This window comes from Mauremys mutica, chromosome 22 (assembly GCF_020497125.1).
Source record: "Mauremys mutica isolate MM-2020 ecotype Southern chromosome 22, ASM2049712v1, whole genome shotgun sequence".
In the NCBI taxonomy this organism is placed as follows: Eukaryota; Metazoa; Chordata; order Testudines; family Geoemydidae; genus Mauremys; species Mauremys mutica.
The window spans coordinates 9,497,611-9,524,412 of NC_059093.1; the positions used below are offsets into that span (position 1 = coordinate 9,497,611).

At 44.7% G+C, this 26,802-nt stretch overlaps 1 protein-coding gene and 1 long non-coding RNA gene across 3 annotated transcripts in view; one reads left to right on the forward strand and one right to left on the reverse strand.

Annotated features, from left to right (window-relative positions):
• Positions 1 to 10,042, forward strand: part of LOC123354671 — a 36,110-nt gene extending 26,068 nt beyond the window's left edge. Inside the window, exons 2-3 of the long non-coding RNA XR_006574808.1 lie at positions 6,407 to 6,478; positions 9,946 to 10,042. This is a non-coding gene — a long non-coding RNA (uncharacterized LOC123354671). The remainder of the gene's footprint in view (positions 1 to 6,406; positions 6,479 to 9,945) is intronic.
• The window catches only part of LOC123354666 (CXADR like membrane protein), a 78,777-nt gene that overhangs the window by 18,868 nt on the left and 33,107 nt on the right, over positions 1 to 26,802 (reverse strand). The gene's annotated exons all lie outside the window — the stretch shown is intronic.

Consider the following 26,802-nt stretch of genomic DNA (forward strand, 5'->3'; position numbering starts at 1 on the left):
AAGGGACAAGAACTAGTGTGAGATGCTGGCTTCCAACAAAAGGTGTTAGGCTCTGCCCAGCAGAGAAGGCCCATCAACACTAGATGACAAAACAAATTTGTTGATTGCTCACCCCCTGGCTCCCTTTGAAGAGGAGGCGTGCAAGTGAATTCGTCCCATCAGCTAAGTTTGCAACTGGAAGCAGAATGGGGAAAGGAATAAAAATGCCTTAACAAGGAAGAACTGCTTCTTTATGCTGGACACAAGGGCAAGGTTTTCTAACCATAAGCAAGAAATTCCCAGTGTTTAGCCTGGGTTAGCCGCAAGGGACATAAAGAGCTTGCTTATTATAGAAGCTTCTATTGCCTTTTGAAACTTAAGGCTGTAACTCATTTGTGTGTGTATGTTACCTGCTTTAATCTTGTGAATAACTCTCATTTCCCTTTCGTAGTTACTACATCGTTAGATAGTTTATTAGAGGATTGGCTACAATTATTGTCTTTGGTGTAAGATCTAAGGCGCAACAGACCCATTGTAAGTGACTGGTCCTTTGGGACTGGGAATAAGTTTTGATTTTTGGTGCAAGTGACTCTCTATTGCCAAAGCAAGCTTGCCTAGGGGTATGGCTACACTTGCAACTTCAAAACGCTGCCGCGGGAGCGCTTTGAAGTGTGAGTGTGGTCGCAGCGCCAGCGCTGGGAGAGAGGTCTCCCAGCGCTGCAGGTACGCCACCTCCCCGCGGGGATTAGCTTACACACCCCTGAGCAAGAAAGTTGCAGCGCTGTAAAGCGCCAGTGTAGCCAAGGCCCAGGTGATAAAATAGATCAGATTACCAAGGGGACTGTCTGTGACTTCATGGATGATACAATAAGGATGTAAAGGCCAAGGAGAACTGTTTCATTATAGAGTTTTGATCCAATTATTCCACCCACTGAGCATTGCAATTAATATCTCTGCTGCAAGCCCAATCATTTCTTAGTACAAATATTGTGCAATTAAAAATAATAGGTTAGCACTTTACAAACGTACATTGTGTCAACACCCGCGTGGGATAGATATCATCACCCTAATTTTACATTTGGGTAAAATGAGGCACTGGGAGTTAAATTGACTGGTTCCAGAGCAATGAGTAGAAGCCAGGACTCTTGATTCCCAGTCGTGTGTGCTAACCAAGGCTGCCCAGGGGAGCGGGGGAAAGAAATAGGGAGGCCAAAGGGCCAGTTTGCCCTGCACCCCCATTTGAGAGGGCTCCCAAATGGAGTAAAGTTGCTACCTGGTAGGCAGTGCCACTCACTGAAATTTGACTCAGCAGCCCCTCCTTCAGGCAGGAGGCGGACAAGCCAAACCTGAGTGGCACTGCAACCCCACACCCGGGTTGCAACGCCCAGAGGTGAATGTGGTGGGGGCTTGCTCTCCAGCAAAGACAATTTTTTGGAAGGGTGAGGGGCCCTCAGTTTCAGATTTTGCCCAGGGCCCCTAACAACCTCTGTGTAGCCCTGACATTAACCATTAGACCCTATTCCCTCCTTTTATGTTAATGTTCCCATTGCCATTCATGATTCCAGTCTTAACACTTCGCTACCCTCCACAGCATTTGAAGTCCAAAGAAATGTAAAATGGTGTCCTTTTACACAGAGACGGCTATTTGACATTCGTTTCCGTAAGTGGAGGAGGAGCTGGGGGTGGATGGAAGTCTCCTAAGGGAAATTAGCTCAGCCAAGACTATGTTGTGGGACATCTGCTTTTTGTATTCCTTGGCCAGCAGAGGGATATGGGTCAGGGGTCACCTTCTCCCAAGAGCTTGAACGCGCCGAGTGAGCAAGATCCAGCCGTCAGTGCATGCTGCCTGCCGCCTGCCCCACTCGGCCTCTCTCTGATTTCAAGAATTTGGTTGCGAGGCGAAAGCGTCCCGAATAAAAAATGTGAGCTTGCAGTCAGCTCCCGCAGGGACGGCAGAGCTGTGTCAAAACACAGGGGTCAGCAGATCCCACCCATACAAACGCAGCGCTGCAGAGGTCCTCTCTCTGATTGAAATCACATGTGCTTGGGACTGAGGCTTGAGAACAGGATTCCTGCACAGCAATGAAATAAAACTGAAGGAACATGCGTGTTGCAGTGTTTCCAAGTGATGATGTGAGGCTTTTGGAATCAAAGCTGCCGAGGAGTTAATCGGGCCCCAGCAGAACAGAAAAATACAGTTTAATGAAGGAAAACATTCATTTTTAAAAGCTAACAGGGACTGAGGGGGAGGGCAGGTGGGCTAAAATCTGGCTGGTGCTATGCAGATTCCTACCAAAAGAAACACCACCAGCTGTGGGAGTTGGTGGGGAGGGAGTTGGCCTCCCTTGCTCTGGCTCGTCCAAATACGTTTCAGAGAAACCACTCCTCGGGCGCTCTGTGACAAGAGCCAGGGAGGGGCATTATACTGGGAGGGATGAAGATGTCAGGGGAGGGCCTGGTCCATATATGCATAGGCAAATGTGTCCAGCGGTACTACGGCCTCTTTGTGCTGCTCCTGCGCAGCTTCTCTCGTCTCTTGTAGGGCTAGACTGTGCGATCGTGCAGGGTACTTGTCTAAGTCGGAATGCAGATGCATACTCAGGTCTTCATCGTGCAAAAGGTTCCCACAGCATGGGCCTCTTAGCCCCTTGCTGAATTCAATGGGATTGAGAGGTTCAGGGCATTATCACTGCACCAATGGATATCTTTACCAGATCATTCAGAAGCCATTTCAGAAATATACATAATACCATTAGGGGATAAGAAGGTGATGGCATTTTGCTTTTCTCTATGTACCAATATCACCAAAACTATTATTATTTTAGTTAAATATATCTGCTTTGATTCTGGGGTTTATTACTACTTTTCAATGGGGAAGAGAACATGTGGGTTTTGCATGCAGCTCTTTTTGCTGTTTTAGTCCTTCTAAACACACACAGGACTCTGACTGGGTGGATTGGCTAGAAATGGATAGGCAGCCCAGCCAAGTGGAAGTCATGGAGGGTAACACATGAGAAAAAGGCAGGTAATCTGATATGAACAGTGTATAGCATCTAATGTTTCCTCTAAAGATGAAGGACATAGGAGCTGCCATAACCAGAACAGATCAATGGTCCATCTAATCCAGTAGCTTCTTCTTAACTGTAAATTCATTAAAACAAACAAAGTGCCAAAACCAAACACTTCATGGCACACACAGTTCTCCTCCTGGGAGAGGATGAGGGAGAAAATGAAGCACACGCGACAGATATTAGTATCATTGCTTGATGCACAACTGGAAGGTGCTTAGATGCTATGGTGATGAGGGAAGTATAAGAACCTATTTAGAATAGAATCAGATAGAATCTCCTCCACATTTAAAATACACCAATCAATATGCAATGCTATGAATGGGGGTTAAGGATGACATTTCCTGATTAGTGATCCAATTATACCCTGAAAGCATAAGGGTTGATAGCTCTTTTAATATTTTCCTGGTTAAAATTACTGCAGATGCTATCTTTATTTCCATAAGGCTCTAATCCTTTTGTTATATTACTATTATTAGTACTGATGTTTTTACTTCAATGAGATCCTGCAGCAGCAAGTTCCATGGGTTAACAATTCTACATTTACTTTTAATTCCATCAGGTGCCTCTTGTTCCTACAATATGGAGTGGGCAAACACTCTCTATATTATTTTTGACCATATATCCCAGTATCAGATCCTCTGTTACTCTTTTTTCCATACTAAATAGTTCTAGTCATTTATTTAAAAAAAAAAAAAAGAGTAGTCCAAGGAATGATGCAATATTCTACAAAGGCTCCAAGGAACATATTATTATGGTGTTTTCTAGAACAGTAGTGCTCAGAAGCTCAACCAGAACTGGAACCCCATTGTGCTGGAGGGTCTACAAACATAACATGGAAGACAGTCTCTGTCCCAAAGATCTTACATTTAAATTTCTGAAAACGAAGGGTGAAATCCTGGCCCTAATGAGATCAATAGAAGCTTTGCCATTGGCTTCAGTAGAGTCAGGATTTCATCCAGATTCTTGAGGCGGGATGGTGGAAAACAAGAAAGAAATTGGACTCTGATTTAGGTAGGGACTCTGTGGAGGCAAACAGTGTCTAGGCACTGGGACCGTTTTTTGGTTTTGTTTTAATTTTCAAATTAATGTTTAGTGCTAGTAAAAGGTGTCAAGTTTACAGCCTTTGAGACCAAAGCAAACAGAAAACAAGATGCTAGCGCTTCATCTTCCAATTTTAGAATGTTTATACAATGAAAAGTATGAAGTCCTTTAGCCTGCTAGCTAAAAGTCCTGGTGTTTTATTGGTAAAAGAGTCAAGGTGTCTGCTTCTTTACAATAACATAGCTCAGCTAAGCTGCTGAGTAATTCAGCTGGTCATTTCAGGCTGTGTGTTTTGGATTTTTGCAGAGAACCTGTTAGTACATCTCCCAGATACATTAGGGTGCTGAAACACCCATGGCTGTCCCCCAGACATTCACACAGCCACTCTGGGTGTCCTACAAAGCTGTGCATTGAGGAAGAGAGAGAATGGGACAAATCTCCATGAAAATATGAGACATTTTGCTGGCTTTTCTTCGTCAAATACCCCCGATTTAAAGCAAGGTTGAGAATATGAGAGGAAAGATGAGGATGAGGAAGGAAATAAGATACTTTGTATTTCTATAGGCTCTTCCATTTGAGGAAGACAAAGAATTGAACAAGCATGAATGTATTAAGCTTTAGCATCATGCCAGTGAGGCAGGTATTATTATACTTATTTAACAGATGGGAAAACAGAGTCACAGAGAGGTGAAGTGACTTGCCCAAAGCCATGGAGTGAATCAGTGTCAGATGCAGGAATAGAAACCAAGGGTGAAAGCCTGACCCCATTGAAGTCAGTGACAAAACTGTCATTGGCTTCAGTGGAGCCTGGATTTCATGCCAAGTGACCTGACTCTCAGGAGCCTGTGCTAAGCATTAGCGAACACATTGCCTCTCATTATTATTTATTGCGATTACATATTGTTTGTATTACAGGAGCACCTGGAAGCTGCCATCTGACAATAGGGTTCCATTGTGCTAAACACATAGAATGAAATCCTGGCCCTACTGAACTCATTGGAAGCTTTTCTGTTCAATGGAGTCAGCCTTTCACTCATAATCAGACAGCCACTGCCTTAAAGAATGTACAGTCCAAAAAGAGAAGACAGACAAAAGGCGGGTCTCAGGGATCTTTAACAGGAGTAAATCTATGTCAAGTCAATGGAACTATGTGGATTTACACCAGCTGAGGATCTGGCTCAGGGTACATATCTTTCCTGTGCAAACCATGGGTTCAGATTCTTCACTTGTTTACACCAATACAAATCTATTGACTTCAGTGGAGATGCAGCTGAGTAGCTGTGCAAACTTCAGACTGGAGTCTTTACAGGGAGCCTTATTTCAAAATGTAGAGACCTCCACTGCATGCCCACCTCATGCTCAAAGGGCAGTGGAGTGGCCCAAGTCTGTACTTTCATCAACTGGAGGGTCCAAAGATGGAATGTGGAGGCTCAACTGAGATGTTCAGTTCTGAAAATTCAGGGCAAAGAAAGATTGGAAAGTTACATTTGGGAGGGTAATAAAAGAGTTGCTTCAGAACAAAGCACTATCAAGCCAATTTTTTGTTGTTGTTTTAGGCTCCAAAGCAAGACCAAAGTTCTCCAAAAAGGGCTGGCCTATGGCTCTATTTCCTCTGCTGTTTGTCTTCACAGGAGGGTGGATTGCATTTTTTAAAGACAAAGAAAAGCTATTCCAAAGTAAACTGAGTGCTTTATTGCATCTCTTTATTGCAGTAGCAATAAACCACAGTGAAAACTAATGCACTTCCAAGGTACAAGCTTCATCCCTGTTAACTACTTTCATGTTACCTTAGTGAAATGCTCAGTTATATTCCCATAATTGTGTGTTAACAGGGTATGACATTTCACTTATCCAGTACAAGCTTTGCTAATATGATGCAAAATGAATGCCTAATGTATTAGCACTCTGTCACTTTTCATATTCCCACCCACTCTCAAACATGCAGCTACAGTTTACTCTAGGGCAGAAAACTAACAGCAGAACCTCCCTGTTAGTTTTGTGAAAAAGATACATTAAATTCTGTGTGGCTCCAAGGGATCATTTTTTGAATGAGAGGTGTGGGCTTGTGGCCAAGCACAGGACTGGGTACCAGGAACTACTAAAATCTAATCTGAGATTGGACTAGATTCCCTCTGTAGCCTTGCATCAATCACCTAATCTGCTCTGTCTCAGTTTCCTCACCTTTAAAATGGGTCTAATAATACTCTCCCACTACACAGGGAAAGTGTGAGAATTAATTAATTAGTTTATGCTTGCAAAGCTTTTGGAAGATGGCATGTAAATGCTAAGGGTCTGATTCTCTTCTTGTTTTACAGTAATGTCATTCCACTGTCTTCAGTGGAGTTTCTCCTGATTTACAAGACTATAAGTAAGAGGAGGAACAAGCCGTGAGTAAACTTATTAATATTGTTTTATGCCATTCTCCACATCCCTCCCAGGGTTTGGCCTAGCACAATGCCAGCTGCAAGCAATCCCTTAGGAATTTGGGTTGGAAACGAGACTACTATCTGCTCCCTTCATCCTTTCCCATGTTTTTTCTACTACCATGAGGAATTAAACAATTCTATATGCATAGCGCTGTCTCCCAAAAGACAAGAGGCAGAGTTCCATGCATCACACTCCATGAGTCACATCACTCGCCCAAGCAAAGCAAGGAGTGTATTGGAATGTATATATTGAAAGATAAGCAGGCATGTGGATATTGGAAAGCGGGCATCTTTGCTGTCCCCCGGGCTCATTGAGGTACTGAATGCTAGTTTGTGTTACACTGAAAAAACACTCAGCTCATATTTCTGTAAAAGGCACTGTGTCCAGAAGGATCCCAAGGCTCTTTACAATCAGATTTACACACTGAAGGTCAAATCCTGCTCACTTTGCTCATGCAAGCAATCCCACTGACTTCAAAAGAGCTACTCATAGGAGAAAGGCATACACTGTTTGGAAGGACTTTTCCCACCATGGAAGGGAAGCCACCTCTGAGGCAGAACACAGCAGCTGTTTTAACTGACATGTAGCAACATGGCATAATAGCTACCAGTGCCTTTGAAGTTCATAAAGGGACTGAAAATTCAGGATCAGAGAATACAAGAAGAATGTATTTCTAAGTGCTAAATGAAAAATATAATAATGCCAGACTTGGCCAAATGTTTTTCATACTGGCTTGCTACTGATTAGATATATTCTTAGTTTGAAATGACTGCCATGAAAGAACAGCTACAGTACATATTACACACACGCACACGCCTGCACACACACAGCAATGGTCTGGAAAGGATTCCACCCCCAACAAGATTGAAATGTATGATTTGAGGGTCAAATCCTCGGCTGATACAAATGAATGTGGCTGTCTTGACTTCAGTGGAACTATGCCAGTTTATGCCAGCTGAGGATCTGACAGTAAATGTGCCAGGAGATGTGATCACATTTGAGCCAAGGAAAGTTTTCTGCAGTATGTGTTATCAGCTACTCTTTTAGAACCTGAACAAGGTCATTCTAATCTAGGGTAACCAGATAGCAAGTTTGAAAAATCGGGACATGGGGTGGGCGATAATAGACACCTATATAAGAAAAAGCCCCAAATGTCAGGATTGCCCTTATAAAATCGGGATATCTGGTCACCCTATTCTAACCCTATTTTTAAACATCCTCATCTTCCTCCCTATGCTAATAGACTAAAGGTATTGAATAGATTGTGCACCTGCACTGAATAAATTGTTTCCTTGAATATGCAAGATGAATACTACAACAAATCTATGACCACTTAGGACTTGTTACCCCAGTGCTGCACACCACACTTAGTTGGAACTAAATAATGTTAACAATTTTTTGCACTAAACATTTTTTCATTGAAAAATGGTCTTTCTTCAAAAACAAAACTTTTCACAAAAAACTGTTGACATCATTGACGTTTTCTGTTTTAGTGAAATATTCCATGACCTTTTAAACTATGTTTATCAAATCATTTTAATTGCTTTTGTTATTTACCAAATAACATGTTGTCTTACTCAAAACTAGGGGTTTTGGTAAAGAAAATGGTTTGAAAACAATTTCAGTAAAAAATTAGTTTAAAATATCTTGAAATTTTTAAAAAAAATGAAAATGGATCCATTTCAAACCTTGTGGAATAGAAACATCTTTGAAATTTTGAATTTTTCACCAAATCTTTCCCCCATTTTCAAAGCAGCTCTGCTTTGAACATCCTGATGGTGGAAAGGTTAAAAACTCAAACTCTTTCTCCAAAAGCACCACTTGAGTGAAAGAGGAATCTGCATTATCTACTAGCAGTATGGGGATCTGTCATATAGTAAAGCAGTTCTGATTCTATCCAGCAGAGGACAATAGTGCCACAGATAGAAATTATGTAGTTCATTACCGTACCTTTTCCTCTATTTACTGTGCACTGTATTAACGGAATATTCTGTAACAAAAACTTCCCCCCATCCCATTGCGACAGGGAAGGAGGGTCAAGTTATCATTTCAAGCCCATGGTGTAGCACTTAGTTAACCCTCCCACCTGTTCAACCAAAAGGGAAGGAGACTGCTTCTTGGTTTGGGGTTTGTTTTCTTGGAGAATAAAACAGACTTTTTCTGTGAAGCTCACAAAGGTTAAACAGCCTCAGCCAAAAAACAACAACAAAAAACCACCCTCCGATTCATCTCCCACAATTAACACGTCCACCCGGTCACACACACAACTGATAAAACAACAACAGTAAAGAGGACCTTCCTCTATGTCACTGCCTCTTTCCATTGTAAGCTCCTTGGGGCAGAAACTGCATCTTCTTCTCCATCTTGAGTAGCTCACTGTGGCCTTTTGTGAGGTCTAAATGCCCACGTCCAAGACACAATGGTTCATTCACAGACCTTATGCCATCATCGTTGAAAGGAAGAACGGTGCAGTAATTGGCACGCTAACCTGGGATTCTGCACCCCAGGGTTGCCACAGACTATGTGACCTTGGGCTCAGCTCTTCATCTATGTAGTGGGGGGTAACAGCACTTCTCTATCTAACAGCGGTGTTGTGAGGATGTCGGTGAGGGGAACCTAACAAAGACTGGATATTTGTGTGGATACCAGGAATATCCAGAATTATCAAAATGGCAGCACATTTTGGAAGGAATATTAAACCTTGTGATTCAGGGCTTAAGCCTCTTCTGATTATTAGAGACCTATGTAGGGGACAGATTATGCCACGTCTGCCTATGCTGCAGGGTTCTTAAGCCATCCTTTGAAGCGTTTGCTTGTTTGGCATGTTCTTAAGTGCACAGGGCACTGTCCAACAGCAAAGGCTTCATGTGCCTAAGGCCATTGCTGAGGGAAGCCCCAGATGGGAACATACGAGTGCCATGCCTGCCAAATATGCCTGTGACCTTTGCGCAAAAGAGGAATGCAGCTCTGTTAGGCATGTGTCCCAGTTTCACAGTCAGGGCTACTGTAGGTATGGCTGAAGAAAGAGGCAAAGCCCTTTGCATGTGGGTATCAGTGTCCTGAGAGTAAGGAAGCTCTGACTGAGAGCTACGGTACATCAATGAGCTCTGGTGAGCAAGCAGAGTTTCCAAAATGCAGAAGAGAGGAGGAAAAAGACAAATACGGCATTTGGGCAACAATTGAGCGTATTTGCTAATTAGATCTGAAAAGGTCAGGCATGTTATCAAGGAACATACTGTAAAGGTCAGGTGGAGTATATACAGCTAAGCCTAGGAGGAATGAGTAACCCTCGTTCATGTCCAGCTAACCTCTGCCACAGAGACTCTGAATTCTCACCTTCCCCTCATTGTATTGAAGGGGGCTGACCACAACATAGGCTTCAACTTAAATAAAAGTGTCATTGAACTTTTCCCTTGTCCTCATCCAGACCCTGGGAAGCCCCTACGGCAACATGACCAACCAACTCCCTCACATCATAAGCTGTTTGCATCAAGAGTGGCTTCAGCTACTGGCACAAGTGGGAGGTATGAGAAAATGATGTGACTGTGCAAGGGAGAACACTGCTCTAGTAGATGTGGGATTCTCCCCATTCTAAAACAGAGAGAATGATGATCATTATTAATTAGGCTCTGTGTGATTAATTATTGTACACGTTTGTATTTATTATCCTGCTTTTTGCATCTGCTGGATTTAAAATTGAACATTGAACTCGTATTTAATCTGCACTTTCTCTGACATATCCTAAACCCACTGCTGGTTGCTCTAAGTACCCTGGTCATTGGGTCCAGCTGAACAGTACTTGGTGCAGCACCTAAGAATTTTGGGAGAAGTGTCTTTATACTTTACCTTTACGTTGTTCCTCTGCTCTTGGGGACAGCTCACTGGCGACACTTCTAGCACCCTAGTAACTCACATTCACTGGAACTCCCAGGGAATGTCCTGAGCAAGGAGATAACAGAGCAAGTGCCTCCATGCAGATTCAGATCCCTGTGGATTCATCATTCATGTGGTGTGGAGGCAGATCTGTAACCTGTTCAGAGGGGGAGGGACCAACCCTGCAGAATAGTCAGAGAGAAACTTTGTGAGGGGGAGCCTCAGAGCGTTCTCCTGATTAGCCCCTGCTTGCAGGGCGGGATCTGGCCCTAAAGAACAGCTTCATGGACCAGTGAAGAGGAACGGTTTGTAGCAGCAAGTTCAACTCCTCTCTAATCTACTCTTGGAATGGTTTGCATTCTCCTAGCTATAAGACTTGCATGCATTATGTAGGAGGTCAAACAAGATGCTCACAGTGGACCCTTCCGGCCTTCTAATGTATGAATCAGGGGTCTCAAAGTCCCAGCCCGCGGGCCATCTGCGGCCTGAGAACCTCCCCACTGAGGCCCACGGAGGAGAGACGCATGCAACCATGCTGCTGGCAATGTCTGCTGCAGGCACCACCCCCCACAGCTCCCATTGGCTGGGGGAGAGGGACAGAGATACCATCACTATTCGCTGGGCAGAGTCAGCCATGGCGGCAGCGTCACTTTTTTCCATAATGAAGATAAACAAGTCAAAGTACCGAACAAAACTATCTGATGCACACCTTGCTGCAATCCTGAAGCTTTCAACTGCTCAGTCACTGAGGCCAAACATCAACAAACTGACAGAACTGAAGTGTTGCCAGGTTTCTGGCAAACACTAAAAACTCTCTGGCAGGCGAAGAATTGTATAAAGTTGTATGACAGTTTTATTATTTCTAAGAAATTCGAAATAAAAAATACAATATAAACATTTTCTTTTCTGAACACCATCTTCAGTGACATTGTTGGCCCGCTGGGAGGATTTGAGGACTGGCACTGGCCTGAAGGTAAATTGAGTTTGAGACCCCTACTATGAATGAAAGACTTCTGGATCTGGCCCAAAGGATGGATTTTCGGCAAGTCTGTGCCACACTTTCCCCAGCTGTAAAGCAGATGATAATACTTACCAGTGTTAAGGGATGAGGGCGTAAGGCTTAAATAATGAACGGTTGGCAAGAGCTCGGAGACCTTTGGGTGAAAAGTGTTATTAACCACACAGAAAAACATCTTTTCTTAAGCAACTTGCATCTGAGCCCTTTCCCTCGGTTCAGTAATGTAGGAGATAGACACCCATCTCTTCACAGAAGGAGCTCTTTGCAACCCTGCACAGCTCCAAACCAAGAAAAGACCATTTTCCAGAGGATACAAGTTTTCAGATATTCCACTGAACAACACCCCTCAAAATGCAGAGACAACCAGCAGACACCCCCCTCGCCCCCAGGCATTAGTCTCTTCGCAGGCGGTGAACCCCTGTCACTCAATATCTCCCTCATCTGTCACTGTGACACTGACCTGGGCTGCACTGGGATTACAGAGCAATGAAAAGCTCTGTTCGAAAATGCATTCCTGAAATCCCCAAGGAGCACAGTTTAAGCTCAGCTCTTATCACATGGGGAGGGAAACATGGGCCTGCAGGGAATAGCTGAAACTCTCCTGCCAGGGTATGACCTGGAGGGTAAGTGAACACAAGGGCTATGTGTTCTGGCCCTGGGTGAATGCAAATAAATCCAAGTGGCTTTCGGATGCGGGAAAACTCCAGGGCCTCAGTATTTGTCTATTTCTTGGTGTGGTTTTGCTTCAAGGAACCAGGGCTCCCAGGGGAATTATTCTGGGCCAAGTTCACGTTCATGTCTCCCTGCAATACGCCGAGCACAAAGGAAGTGAAATACCAAGTAGAGCAAGGGGCAGATTCTATGCTGCACCCTCTCAGAGACACGGCACAGAAGGTGCGACTTAACAGGAGGAGAGGCCAGGGGGCAAAGGTGGCTTTCCGTCATCTTTCCATCATCTGGCTTCTGGGATGCTGTGGAGGTCAAAACAGGCTCTTGCATAAGTTACTGTAGCCACTGGGGGCTGTTCTCACTTACAGCAGGCTCCCCAGGGCAGCCTCTGGGCTTTGCTACAGCCCAGAATACTGGCAGCAGCCAGCAGGATGAGCATGCTGTCTCCGATCTATGATTTGTTCCCTGCCCGGGCATGCCCCCTTTGCTGGGACTGCTTACATTGACCCTATGCTGCTCCTGAATCAAGATAATTCTCCTCCAACCCTCTGTGGCTCCTTGCCAGCCCCAACAGAGCAGCATATAAGTGATGAGGTCCAGAATTGGTCCCGTAGTGTCATTTTGTCTCCATCGATGGCTCTTTCTCATTGCAAAACAATGCCTTGCGGTAGGTCATACAGTGAGTCAGGGACAGAGCTGAGACTAGAACACCAACTTCTTGATTTCCATTCCCTTTAACTCCCCAGCACGTCTCTCATCTTTCTTCACGGCAGTAACATCTGGCAAGAGGTTCTGCATGTCTCCTATCACTGAGACGTTCCCTCACCTGGTACAGTTACTTTCCTTGAGACTACCAGGGTCCCACAGCTTGATTCTCGAGGCTCAGCTGCAGCGACATGAAAAATGCACACTCAGCTTCCAGACAGGGAGACTCTTTTAAGTGATTGGGTCCATTGTAATGTCTGGCAGCCATCTGTCAGCTACATTTACACTAAAGTAAACCCCAGCTATTCCAGCATGTGTGGTCTAGTGAAGAGCTGAGCAAATAATTTATCTGATGAATTTAACCTCTTTTGCTGCTGACTGAATATCTGTGAGCAGGTCACCGTTTCCTCCAATTCATTCATTATTTTAAACAGCTTTTTGAATTTTTTACTGTGTGTCATTATGAAAAACCCCCAAAAAGAGCTTAGTTTCGATTGGTCAGATGAATCATCTGGTGTTGTTTCCTGATTGGATGAGCTAGCAAGCAAACGTGCATGTGCATTTAAAATTAATTTGCCACCCATATTCACGTAGGTAACATTGAAATTCACTTTCAAGGTGCCAGAAAAAAACCTCAGTGTCTGGAATGTTCATAGGAAGTGACGCAAATGGGGCAGTAGCCCGCTCACAGCAAATTTCATTTAAAATAAAACAAATTATTTGCAGAACATTTTTGTCTTATTCAACATCTCTCTAGGAAGATGGAGCATAGATTTAGGCGTTGGAACTCTTTGGTTAGATTTTTGCTCTGCCACATACACTATGTGATGTTGCAGTCATTTAGGCCCATACGTTTAGAGAAGTGGCCACTAGAGTTGGTCAATTTAAAAAAAAAAAATGAAAACAAAGACATTTTTCATTATTGTTGAAATTTTCAGTGGAAAACGATGACTTCCTATGGAAACCAAAAAATGTTTTGGTCCAAAATTGCCAAAACCTAAAACATTTTTGTCTGAAAACCAAAAGAAACTTGTTTTTTCAGTTTTGTTTTCTGATGAAAAATTGAATATTTTCAAAGGAAGCAGACATTTTTCTGCAAAGGTTTTTGTTTAGTTGAAAAAATAATTTTCAGTCAAAACAAGGTTGGATAGAAATTTTTCCGAACAGCCCTAGCACACACTAATTTTGACTGTCTAAATTGAGACACCTTGGGCTTTTTTCCCCCCGGACAGCCTATGCACCCACATCTTCTCCATTGATTGCAGTCTGAGGGCTTGTCTACACTGGCACTTTACAGCACTGCAAATTTCTCGCTCAGGGGTGTGAAAAAACAACCCCCGAGCACAGCAAGTTGCAGCGCTGTAAAGCGCCAGTGTAAACAGTGCCCCAGCACTGGGAGTGCGCCCTTGTGGAGGTGGTTTTTTAGAGCACTGGGAGAGCTCTCTCCCAGCACTCTGCCGTGACTACACAAGCCACGTTAAAGCGCTACCGCGGCAGTGCTTTTGCATTGCCAGTGTAGACCAGCCCTGAGTTGTGGGTACTCAGCATTGCTGGACACCAGGACCTAGGTGTTTCAAATTAAGGAGCCAAACTCTGGACTTTAACTGCTCCGTGCCTCAGTTTACCCACCCACAAAATGTGGATAATCAGACATTATCTACTCCATGGGTGTTGGGAGGTGCTTTGGGATCTCTGAATAAGCAGCACCAGAGAAGTGTAAACCAGGAGAAAGTTTATTGTATTGAGCTTCATTTTGAAAACTTTAAAATGTTAATAGAAAATTAAGTTTTTCTGCCCTATTTATTCTTCTCGTCATTGGCCTAGCCTAGGGATTTAAGGAAGCAACATCTGTGCAGTGGCATCCAACCAACTAGAGTCTCATGTTGCATAAGGAAAAGGAACAACCACTCAACTGGCTTGCTCAGCTCAAGCTGTCTTAAAATTACCCTCCCCCATACAGTGCCTCTGCTGTAAAACTTGTACGTGTTGCACCATTTAAAAGAGAAAAACGTGGCACTTCCCTAGATCCTTCCATTCTGAGGTCTCAATATGCTTTTTACAGCCATTAGTTAAATGAGCTTCACAACCTCCTGATGAAGCTGGTTAAGTATCATTATTTCCAGCTTGCAGAGGGTGGGGCCAAATGCATCCATAGTTTAACTCCTGTGTGCCCTTAAACTCAGGATGAACAAGGCCCAGAGACATGGTGGGACTTGCCCACAGTCACAGTGAGTCAATATTAGAGCTGGGAATAGAACACAAAAGTCCTGGGGTCTAGTTCTCTCTCTGCAAAATACATTGACTTCAGTGGGAGTTCCTGGTCGCCTGCAAAAGCAGAAGAGAGTAGTCATCCCTGTGCTATAACCGCTAGACAAAGCTTCCTCTAACCAGCTGAAATAACCATGCAGGGTGGTCTCTGGGCTTGGCTGTGAAAATGCAGTTACATCAGCATGGCTTCCAGAGAGGCCGAGGGAACGTCTAAAGCAAATAATTGTCCAGTGCTGGGGAACAGGCCACTGTGAAAGGCCATGTGCTCATTGTGCCGGCTCTTCCAATAAACAAGAGATGCACCCCACACAGCCCATGCTACCCACAGTAAGAGAAACAGCGCAGCTCAGCATGGTGCTTCTTCATGTGGTTTGCAAACAGGCCAGGAAGGGGAGCCAGCCTGGAGCAGAGGCTGTGAGAAGGTGGCTGGCTTCTTGCCCAATGCATCATTTCGTTTTTTCTGAGGCCACACGGAACCTCGTATTGCCAAAAAAGGAAGTGGGGAAATGTTACATGCAAAACCAGAAAATGCTGCCTCTCTCCTCCTCCCCTTTCAGAGGCAGCATCTCCTCAGGGCTGGCTCCAATCTAGGAGGAGCCAGCTGCCATCATTCCCACCTGGCTCTCGTTCTGCAAAGGAAACAGCGTGCATGGTGGCCTGCCAAAAGCCGCTCCTGACATTCCCTGTACTCCTAGCTGCTGTTAAATGACTTGGCTCTGAAGTGCAGGTGTCACGTTGTGCTCTGTCCCCTCCAGCTGTTAGAGAAGCTCCAGGCCCTTTGGTGGAAACGGTGCCAGTTTCTTTTGCACTCTGTGCTCTTGCGGTATTAACAGCCCAGGATGTGATGTCCCTGGCTCAACCTTGCACAATTGTTACGAAAGCTAAGCAGCCCGGATATACACTCTGCTTACGGCCGACCTTACCAGGATGATGAGGACAACAACACACTAATATTTTTCCTAGCCTGTCAAAATAGGGAAGAAAGCTACTCCCACAGAAAGAGAAGAATTTTGCACGGCTGCTTCTGCACACAACAGGCAGAGCACAGGTAGTGGCATGGCAAACTCACCTATGCTGCCTCCCATCAGCCCTGTCCTGCAAGAACTCTCTCTAGGTGTCTCTATGATCCATTTAATCCATCCTTGCTGAGACCAATTAGTCCCACCTGAAATGATGGTTTTGCAATGCAGACGCCACTCCACCTGGAACTGGACTGAGATCAGCACGCCCATTTCAACAACGCCAAAGAGCTGTTAGATAGGAACCAGCTTTCATCTTTAATGACATGAGGCCAGGTTATTAGTGGGTATAAATCAGTGTAGCTCCATTGACCAAGCTATGTTAATCGACGCTCACTGAACATCTCCCTCTTGGTCTGGAGCCAGAATGGCTACCTGAGGGTAGGTCCCCTATACTAAAACATCCAGTTTCAACAGAACCTCTGAAAACTTTCAGCGTTGCTCCCAATTTAGCTCCACGCTTCCCATTAAAGTCAGTGGAAGTGATCAGAGTTTATGGAGCCTTAATTAGCGTATCACAGGCACCGCTTGACAGTGTGTTTTGAAGAGTCAGGTGCTTCAGTAAGGGTGTTCCACTCACATAAAGCAGTGTGGGAGGTGCATTTGTTTCCCAAAACCCTGGCAAACCAGGCAGCAATAAAGAAGTGAACATTATTTGGCACCTGTCTTATACATAGTTTAGCTGAGGATTTCAAGGCTCTTTACAGGCACCACTTAATTAAATCTCAAAACTGCGATAATGATGATATTTTACAAGTACATTAAAAATATACTTGTCCTCAGCCTCTGTGTGAGCTAGTATTCTTATTTACAGATAGGGAGACTTGAGAAGTTAGGTGACGTGCTCAGGGTTATGTAGTCAATCAGCGACAGAGCCAGGAATAAAAGTCAGGAATCCTGACTCCCATTTCCTTTGTCTGAACCTTCTGAAAGCAATCCTCCATGTAAATCAATAGGAGTGGCTAAATCCTATGGAACTCTTTGAAAATGAAAAAGTAAGTCCCTGGCAGCTCATGAGTAGGAGGGTAGAGCAAACTGATTATTTAACCTTTCTGACTTATGGGACATGCATCTTGTACCCTTTTTTTTCCCGCAGAAGCAATGGGTCGTCCCAGTCAAAGGCATTATGAGAAGAGCCTATGACGTTCCCTCTGAAGCAGTGAGCAGATTCCCCCAACACGTCGCAGGCTAAGGCTATGCCGTGCCGCTAAAAGGTGCACAGTGTAGCCGCTGTTTGTCGGCAGGAAAGTGCTCTCCTGCCAACAAAAATCAACTACCCCCAAGCAAGCAGCGTTCATGTCGTCGGCAGGAGAGTGCTCACACCAGCGCTTGTCAGCGACAAAACATTTGTCTTTCGGGGGGTGTTTTTTTAACACCTCTGAAGGACAAAAGTTTTGTATTTCACTGGCCAGTGTAGACAAAGCATAAATGCACTCAGCAGAGGTAACCCAGCAGTCTAGCTCAAGCCCTGGCTGCAATTCCAAGTGGAAAGGCATCCTACATCCTGAAATAGCGCTCACCCTTCTCCAGCCTCTCCCTACAGATGGTCTTAGAGACCGCGGGGGTGGGGGGGGGGGAGGAAGAAGTTACATAACAGAGGCAGAAGAGGGTAGGAATGAATGTTAGAACTTGCTAAAATGTGAACCCTGGAGCCTTGTGGATTCAGTCTCTAACATCCATCAAACATGATTAATTTTAATGTCACAACATTTTAATGTCAATTACTTTTAATGTCACTGCTTCTCATTCACTGATGCAGCCACGTTTCGTAGCTGGTAATAAATTCCCCCCACAGAATTTTTAGGTTAAAAGAAAAAAAATAAAAGTGATACATAAACAATGGCCTGATGCCTCTCTGCTGTCCTAAGGCTCCCGACATGGTGAATCTGGCTGTGTTTCAAAGAGCGTTGCTGTGGAGGATTAAAGCACTGTATCTGAGGTTATTGCGTTTAGGGTCAGATCACTCCTTAGTGAACTATGTTTCCATGTCTTGTTACTGACTATGGGACTAATTTGTCTGCTGGAACATGTTTTATCTGCTAAATACAGAGCTGTGTCTCAGTATTAGTAATTATTCTATATATTGTGGTATTGCCCAGGAGACCCAGCCATGGACCAGGACCTCATTGTGCTAGGTGCTGTACAAACAGAACAAAAAAGATTGTCCATGCCCCAAGGCGCTTACAATCTAACTCTAAGCCAAGAGACAACAGGTGGAGACAGACAGGAGAGCACAAGGAAGAGTTTGGCAAGATTAGTTTTTCTTCATTTTCAAAAACTGCTTCCAAATGGCACAATTAGGATCAGATCCTGTGCCACTGAAGTCAAAGGGAGTTTTGGTACTGTTTTAAATTCAGGGCTGCCCAGAGGATTCAGGGGGCCTGGGGTCTTCGTCGGGCCGCCGAAGACTCCGCACATAGGTGGTGGGTCCCGGAGCGGAAGGACCCCCCTGCCGCCGAATTGCCGCCGAAGAAGAGTGGAAGAAGCTCCGGGGGCCCGGGCCCCATGAGAGTTTTCCAGGGCCTCCAGAGCGAGTGAAGGATCCTGCTCCAGGGGCCCCAAAAAACTCTCGTGGGGGCCCTGCGGGCCCGGGGCAAATTGCCCCTCCCCCGCGGGCGGCCCTGTTTAAATTAGAACAGGATCAGAGCTGTACAGCACTTGCAACTGCACAGTGCAATAAATCCATGGTGCCAAGTCTTAGAGCCCGGTCAATTGGATTGGGCTTGCGGGGCTAGGGCTGCAGGGCCAAAAATACTAGTTTAGACATTCCAGCTCAGGCTGGAGCATGGGCTCAGAAACCCAGCCCAAGTGGGAATGTCTACATTGCTATTTTTAGCCCTGCAGTCCGAACCAAAGTCAGTTGAGCCAGGTTCTAAGACTCGGTGCCCTGAATTTTTTTTTGTAGTGGAGATGTACTGTTAGAGAACTCTATGTAACTATACCCACAGAGCGGGGAGTTAGACTTTTCAATGAATGCAATTGTGCACAATATTTTGCATTCCCAATACTGGAGACAAAATTGACGCGTCGCTAAAAATCAAGTTCCTTAGCAGAGCATTAGAGCTCATGCCTAATTTTAAGCAAATGCTTAAGGCCCAATGGCTTCTTCATCACTCTCATTCTTTTTATTAGAAATTTGAAATAAATGTGGCTAGACAACAAGGCAAAATATTACCGGTAAATAACTGTTGATCAATACAGTTAAGAAGGTATGACCCAATTGGAAGCTTCAGTGCTGGTAGTGAAGCAGAATCAGTTGGCTTTAGTACCTGGGTGAGCAATACTAACTAGTAGTGGTGAGATGATTCTCAAATTGCGGGAATTATCAGGTATTGGGCATGTGATTTAGTGTCCACTGGATATTGGAGTATTAGGAGACAGATACAGTAGGAAAAGCAGGTGGGGCACATGTTAGAGGGGGCTGTGAAGGAGCTGACCAGTGAAAGGTTATTGCAAAAATATAAAGAAATCAGAGAGGTGCAAAATCATTTCACATAATTTTGAATCCACCTGAATATTGTGGGTTTGCAAACTAGATTTGAGCTCAAATGTTATTGGGTTTTCATCCCACTTGGCAGAGACTGAAAAGGAGCAGACTGAAAAAGACAATAAAATAAGAAGTGAGAAATGGAGCAAAGAATGGGTAGACTGCAAAACAAATACATAGAGAGGGAGGAAAAGGACCAGAGATGGAGAGAGAGGGGAAAAAATCCAATGAAAATATAAATGCAGTATTTTAATGGACTAATTAGTGTGTATGTGCATCACTTCCCTGTACAGAACAGACTATGCTCTCCTGCCTGTCTTAGGTCCTGTAGGGCTAATTGTTAATTGAGAGTGTCCTTTAGCTCAAGTAGAGGCCTGTGGCCTTTGGAGCAAGAGGACTTGACTTTTAACGCTGCTGTTGCAATGAGGTTTCTAGTTGCACTGATGTGCAGCATAGCAACAACTGTGAACTTTTAGGCAGCCACAGGTTTGTTAGAGCCTATTATATGTAGGTGTGTATGGCACTTGCTTATGCCAGTCTAAATTGGGAGTGGGGGAAAACCAGGCTCTTCTATCCCTATGGCTTTAGACTGGCCACTCTACAGCCAGAAAATCATGATTATTTTAAAGCAATTGACTCAGTCTAGAAAAATAAAAGTAATGGGTTTAAAGGTTAGGAAAAAGCGATTCAGGAACTCCAGCCTAGGGTAACCAGACAGCAAGTGTGAAAAATCGAGACGGGGCTGGGGGGTAATAGATGCCCATATAAGACGAAGCCCCAAATATCGGAACTGTCCCTATAAAATCGGGACATCTGGTCACCCTACTCCAGCATATTTTGCAAATTTTAAAAATAGTGTGAGAGGCTCACAAAACCTCAAACCCTACGAGATCCCTAAAAAAAAAAGAATAAAAAATAATCATTCAAATTTTTCCAACCCTCATAAAAGGTTTGACACGAGTTATGTCCTTTCTTATTTCCTCTGAACTATAGTGTCCTGAACTCTAACTGTGTTGCACTATCAACTATCATGTGGAAAAGAAAGCAAGAAATTGACAGGAATATGACAGGGACATAATGGATCATAACAGGAGAACAAGGAGACACTGAAAATTAAATGGCCCTTAAATTTAGAACAAAGTGAACTACTTAGCTTGCACAGTGTGGCTGTGGCCTGTGGAATAGATTGCCAGAGTGGGTCCGGGCCAGTGTAGGTGGAATTTTAAAAGGCCTGGATAATTTTATGAGCAACATTCATAATTATGCAGGCTAAGGCTTAAGCAGATCACTACAGGGATTGGGAAGGAACCATTTACTCCCTCTGCACCAATGTAGAACATTGCTTAGATGACTAGGTGCACTGTGGTAGAAAGAAGAAAGAAGAAAGGAAAGAAAAATTTGAGAGAAAGGAAAAAAACCCAGACAGAAAATGAGAAAAAACAGAGAGAGAAAGAAGAAGAGAGAGAGGCATCAGGAATTAGCCACTGCCGGTTGCAGGGCACCAGACCTGATGAATCCACAGTCTGGAAGGGCAAGATTAGTTTAGTGGTAGAAAAGTCACAAAGGATACATCACTATGTAAATAAACAGAGCAGTTTGCTGACTGCAAACTATGGAGAGACTGTGGCTTTTGTTGCGTTATGTTTTCTTTGCTGCTTGCTTTGCTTTGTTTGCTGGTGATAAGTGAAACGACGATTGTCCTATGTGAAATTAATTTCTCTTCCTGGCAACACTAATTCTGTATTCCTGCCCCTTTTACATTTCAAATGGACTCGTGCTGTTTTGTTATTGAATATTTATTCATTGGAGGAGCCATCATGAAGCATGGGCAGCTAAATTTAGACCAAATCCTTAGGAAGTGCTGAGCATCTGCATCTCTAATGGAGGTCAGTGGGATTTAAGAGAGTTCAGCACCTCTCGGCATATGGTCCTGAGTAAGGACTTTGGATATGGCTCATAGAAAACAAGGATGCACACAGGAAAAGGCATATGAAATATTTGCAGATTTTACTATACAAAAGTAAAGCTACACAGTAACAAAAATCAAACATCAGAGGGGTAGCCGTGTTAGTCTGGATCTGTAAAAAGCCACCCACGAAAGCTTGTGCTCCAATACGTCTGTTAGTCTATAAGGTGCCACAGGACTCTTTGTCGCTTTTTAAAAATCAAACTGTTAAGGTCTTAAGGGGAATGAGGAAAGCACAAAAGAGACTGCAATAGGCTGGCAGTGTTTTCCTAGAACACTCGTTTGCAGGTTCTGGTCCTGCTGGGAAAGGGTTAAGTAGGTTCTGCTGACCCATTGAGGCCTGTAGTACATTACCCCACCTGGATATAATGGAGATGGGAGTGGGACTATAGAGAGAAGATCTAGTCTGCGGGCTGAGTGGTCTTGAAGGAGGAACTTTTTTTCTTTTCTTTTTTAAATATATCCAAACCCCAGAAAAAGGGTGAGTCTGGCCTCCACACACAAACACTCACTCAAAGAAGCCATTAGAGATGAGTTGAGTTAAAACACTGAATAACAATCTGTGTTTTTCTATGTGAATTTATTTATCTATCTTAGGTTTGTAAAGAACATCTACCTCCATTTGAGCATTGATTAGTTACTGTACAGCACTATGTACCTCCATAGAACTATGTTTCTGATTCAGTAATGAGCTTAAAATCAGTTAAACCTGTGAATAGTACCAACATCAGTGTGAGTACTCACACTTAATATTACATATGTGCATAAGTGTCTTGCTGAATCTGGGCCGCAATCAATAAAATAAGGACAACAAATTAAAGGTAATAAAATTCATAGATTTTAAGGCAGGAATAGACCATTTTGATCATAGTCTGATCACCGCATCACACAGGCCATAGAATATCACCCAGTGATTCTTGCAGCAAGTCCAATAACTCGTGGTTGAATGAAAGTGTCACTTTTAGTAATTCATCCATTTTTGATGTAGGGATTTCAAGTGATGGAGAATCCACCACCACCCCTGATGAAATGTTTCAATGGTTAATTACCCTCCCTGTTAAATTTTAAAACTTGTTTTCCAGTTTGAATTTGTCAATGTTGACCTTCTAGCCATGGGATGTTGTTGTGACTTTGTCTGCTAGATTAAAGATTCTCTGACATCAAAAAGAACAGGAGTACTTGTGGCACCTTAGAGACCCGGACACCAGACATCTAATTACCCCAGATGATTTAAAAACTTTTACTGTAGTATTTGAACTTATTTTTCTCACAATGACACAAACCAAGGACAACTGGTTCATGTCTTTGCACATTATACCCTGCTAAATGCCTGTTGCGTCCTACGCTGGTGGCAGGGATTGTCCTGAACTTGCACTCCTTTCGCAAGGGGAGAGCTTTATCATGGACTAGGCCTAGCTGTCAGTTGATATCAAGATCTGAGACTCATTCAAAACTGGGGGGAGTTTATATAACCGGGTGAGCTGTTTTTAATTCTCACCCTCCTTTTAATAAATCAAGTCGTTGCACAGCACCTTGCAATCTGGGGAAGTCTCTGTCATGTCTTCCTTGCATCTGTGCAGGCCTGGACACATCCGTGCTTATTAAAAAACATTTACTATAAATGGTAATCAGGTAAACTATAGAGAGCTGCCAAGAGACGTGAGACAGCACATTCTGATGAAGCTTCTATATACATCTGACAGCTAGCATAGCCCAGAGTCGCCCCCCAATCCCAAACAGTTTGCATTCCTTCCCCAAGCTAAACTCCGCTCAGCTGCATTGTTTAGACAAGCCGAAAAGTAGCCACGCCAGTGGTTTAATGGAGTGACCTTTACTCTGACCCAGACTCTCTTCAGGCACAAGCTCCAAAACAAAACACCATTTACCACACTCGGCTTGTTTATGTGTGTTTTGCCATCATGAGTCAGGCAGAACAAGATGATCACTGGGCTTCAGGGGGATTCAGGAGACCAAACCATCCCAGCGAAACCTGAGGCCACATGAAACTCAACACAAAGTTGAAACCCAGACTAAGTTCCTCCACAGGTTCATCAGCCTTTCTGCCTAACTCCTGCATCCATCTTCTCTAGCACATATATCCATCCATCCAAAAATCCGGAAGGCTCACTTACATACCCAGCCATCTAGTGACACCTTTCTTGTGTGCCCATCACAAAGTATTCAGGTGCTGGTTACAAAACTTGTCTTTCATTGAAATCATGTAAAATTAGCACGTTACATATTGTTATACAGACTCATACGTTGACCCTGTTATGTGCCACATTTGTCCCTTCCATGGTGAGTTTGAAATCACCTCTCTAGTGACCACTGGGGTATTGAGTCCCCCACTCTGTGATGTCTCTCTGCACAACATACCCAAAGCTCTTCCACTGTACACCTGAAAGAGATCCCTTAGGTTATGGCTACACTGTGATAAAAGACCCGCAGCGTAGCTAGGGCTGGCCTACGTCAGCTGAATCGGGCTCATGGGTATTGTAGTGCTGATGTTCAGGCTCAGACTCAGCCTGGGCTCTGAGATCCTCCTGTCCCACAGAGTCGCAGAGCCCGGGCTCTAGCCCAAGCCCAAAAACCTACACTGCAATTTTATAGCTCCACTCCCCAAGCCTGCATCAGCTGACCCTGGCTCCGAGACCCAGGTTTGTTAATGGCGGTGTGGAGGTACCCTGAGAAATAGGTCCATAATTCTTTGAGCTGAGGAACTGCCAACAATCCCTTCTTGCAAGACTGATTCCTAACCAGATGCAGAGAGAGTTCCGTGTCTGTAATAGGCACTGCGCTAACAGCTCGTCACTCATGGGAAGAGGGTTGGTGATGGTAGGCCACTGGAATTTTAGCAGCATGGGCAAGGCAAGACAAAAGACCCCCACCAGCTCAGGAACATGCAAAGGAAATGGACTGTTTGGCTCCAGGATGGCAGATCAAAGATTTTGAGCTTAGCAGGATTCAGAGAGGGATTACACATTTATAGAGCTCAAATTCCAAAATTACACCGGATAGATAAAAAAATTTAAAAAAAAGAAGGCACAATCCTGCTTCAGGTCATAATGCAACCAGTGACCCCCTGGGGCTGGGAGGAGATATTCCCAATGGGAAAGTCATGATGGGGTTCCCCGTTCTTTCTTCTGATGGGGTTTATCACATCTTCATCTGGTGCTGGCTACTGTCAGAGGCAGAATAGTGGACTATCAATCCAATCTGGTCTGGCAGTTCCTAACTTCCTATTTCCATGAAACAAACACTTGTTTTAGGACTGCAAGCAGACTGACTTACTGACTAAATTTATTCTAGGAGAGGGGGTGAAATGCTTTTTAATTATGGGCTACTCTTGGCGTTCCAAGCCATTGGTCAGACAAGACATGAGGCAATCATTGACAGCACTTGTAGGGATGAGTCTAGAGCATGGGTGAATGTGGGTGGTATTGGCCTATGTGCCAGAAAGGCAGGGAGGCTAAAAAAGCATATTTGTCATTTTCTGTTACCAAATATACGATGGATTGTGAAACTCCACAGACAGGGCACAATTGTGGAACAGCGCGTGTCTCTGCGTTTCTCACGGCAGTGTTTTTGCTCTTCGTCAGGCCTCATCCAAAGTCCACTGCAGTCGGGGCAGCTCTAGTAATTTCACCGCCCCAAGCACGGCGGCACGCCGCAGAGGGCGCTCTGGCGGTCGCCGGTCCCGCGGCTCCAGTGGACCTCCTGCAGACGTGCCTGCGGAGGGTCCGCTGGTCCCGCGGCTCTGGTGGAGCAGCCGCAGGCATGCCTGCGGGAGGTCTACTGGAGCCGCGGGACCAGCGGACCCTCCGCAAGCACGTCTGCAGGAGGTCCACTGGAGCCGCGGACCAGCGGACCCTCCGCAGGCATGTCTGCAGGAGGTCCACTGGAGCCGCGGACCAGCGGACCCTCCGCAGGCAAGCTTGGCGCGCTGGGGTCTGAAGCCGGTCCTGACTGCAGTCAATGGAAAGTATCCCCCCGACTCCTGAGAGCTTTAGGTCAGATATTAGACCCTTTAACAGCACACGGCTAGAGCTTGCTGAGTAACTGTGCGGCAGCTCTGGCAGTGATGAGAATGAGCCAAACGGCACCCTCAATTAGCTGGGTATAATTCCACTGAAATCACCTGGGTTCTGTGTGGCTGCTAGTTATAACACCGGGCAGGATATAAGTTGTCATATGGAGTCCAGGAGTGTCTAGAGGCCCCTTTGTGCTAAATGCTGTACACAAAGGAAGAGACAGTCCTTGCCCAGAACAGCTTGCAATCTAAGGCCCCAATCCTGCATTGTGTGGCATGTGAGCATAGGCCATGGATGACATTAGGGTTCTGGGCAGGTATAGCAATCCACCCATGTACTGCTCAGCCAGGATCAAGGCCTAAAGAAATAAGACAGACAAAGGGTGGGAGAAAAGGAGTATGACTGTCCCTATATTACAGATAGTGAACTAAGACACAGACGTGACTTGCCCAAGGTCACCCTGGAAGTCTATGGCAGAAGCAGCAACTGGACACAGATCTCCTGAGTCCCAGTCCAGTGACTTAGACACAAGAGCATCCTTCCTCTTCAACTAGATTAGAGGTCCAGAGTGTGTGTGTTACAGGGAGAGAGGCAGGAAGAAGGCAATCAACAGGACAGTGTGTGTGCAGTTTTCAAACTGGCCCCATTCACTGTCTGTCTCTGTACAGGAAGAGGTTCAGAAGGGTTTATGTATCCACTTAGGATCCATCCGATCCTGCAATGAGATGTGCATAGGCAGATCCCAGAGGCTCACTGGAGTCAATGCAAATCTCTGGGTATCTCGACACTGCACTGTAAACCAGGCTCTGTGGGACCTGAGCTTATGGATTTAATGTTTCCAAGCCTGCACTTGCGTGTCCACATTGTATTGTAAACCTGGGCTTACAGTTGCTGGACCCGGGTCTCACAGACGTGCTAACGCCTCCATACTGCGCTACGCAGCCCTTCAATGCTTGAGCTGTGTCCACACTGCCAAATGACAGGCCTTGGGCTTGAGTTGCAGTGGGACTCAGGCTCTGACCCATCCTCCAGCAGGGTCCTAGGACCTCAGTGCTGAGTCTTTGCTGACCCAAATGAGACTGATTTGTGTATGGATGGAAGTGGTGGCGGGGGGGGGAGCCAAAACTCGAGTCAGACCCCAGTCTTAGTGTGCAGTGTAGACATAGCTTATGTTTATACCTCCCTCGTGTCTCCAGACCAGCAAGCTGAGCAATAGAAAAATCACAATGGCTTCATTCATGCTGCAAA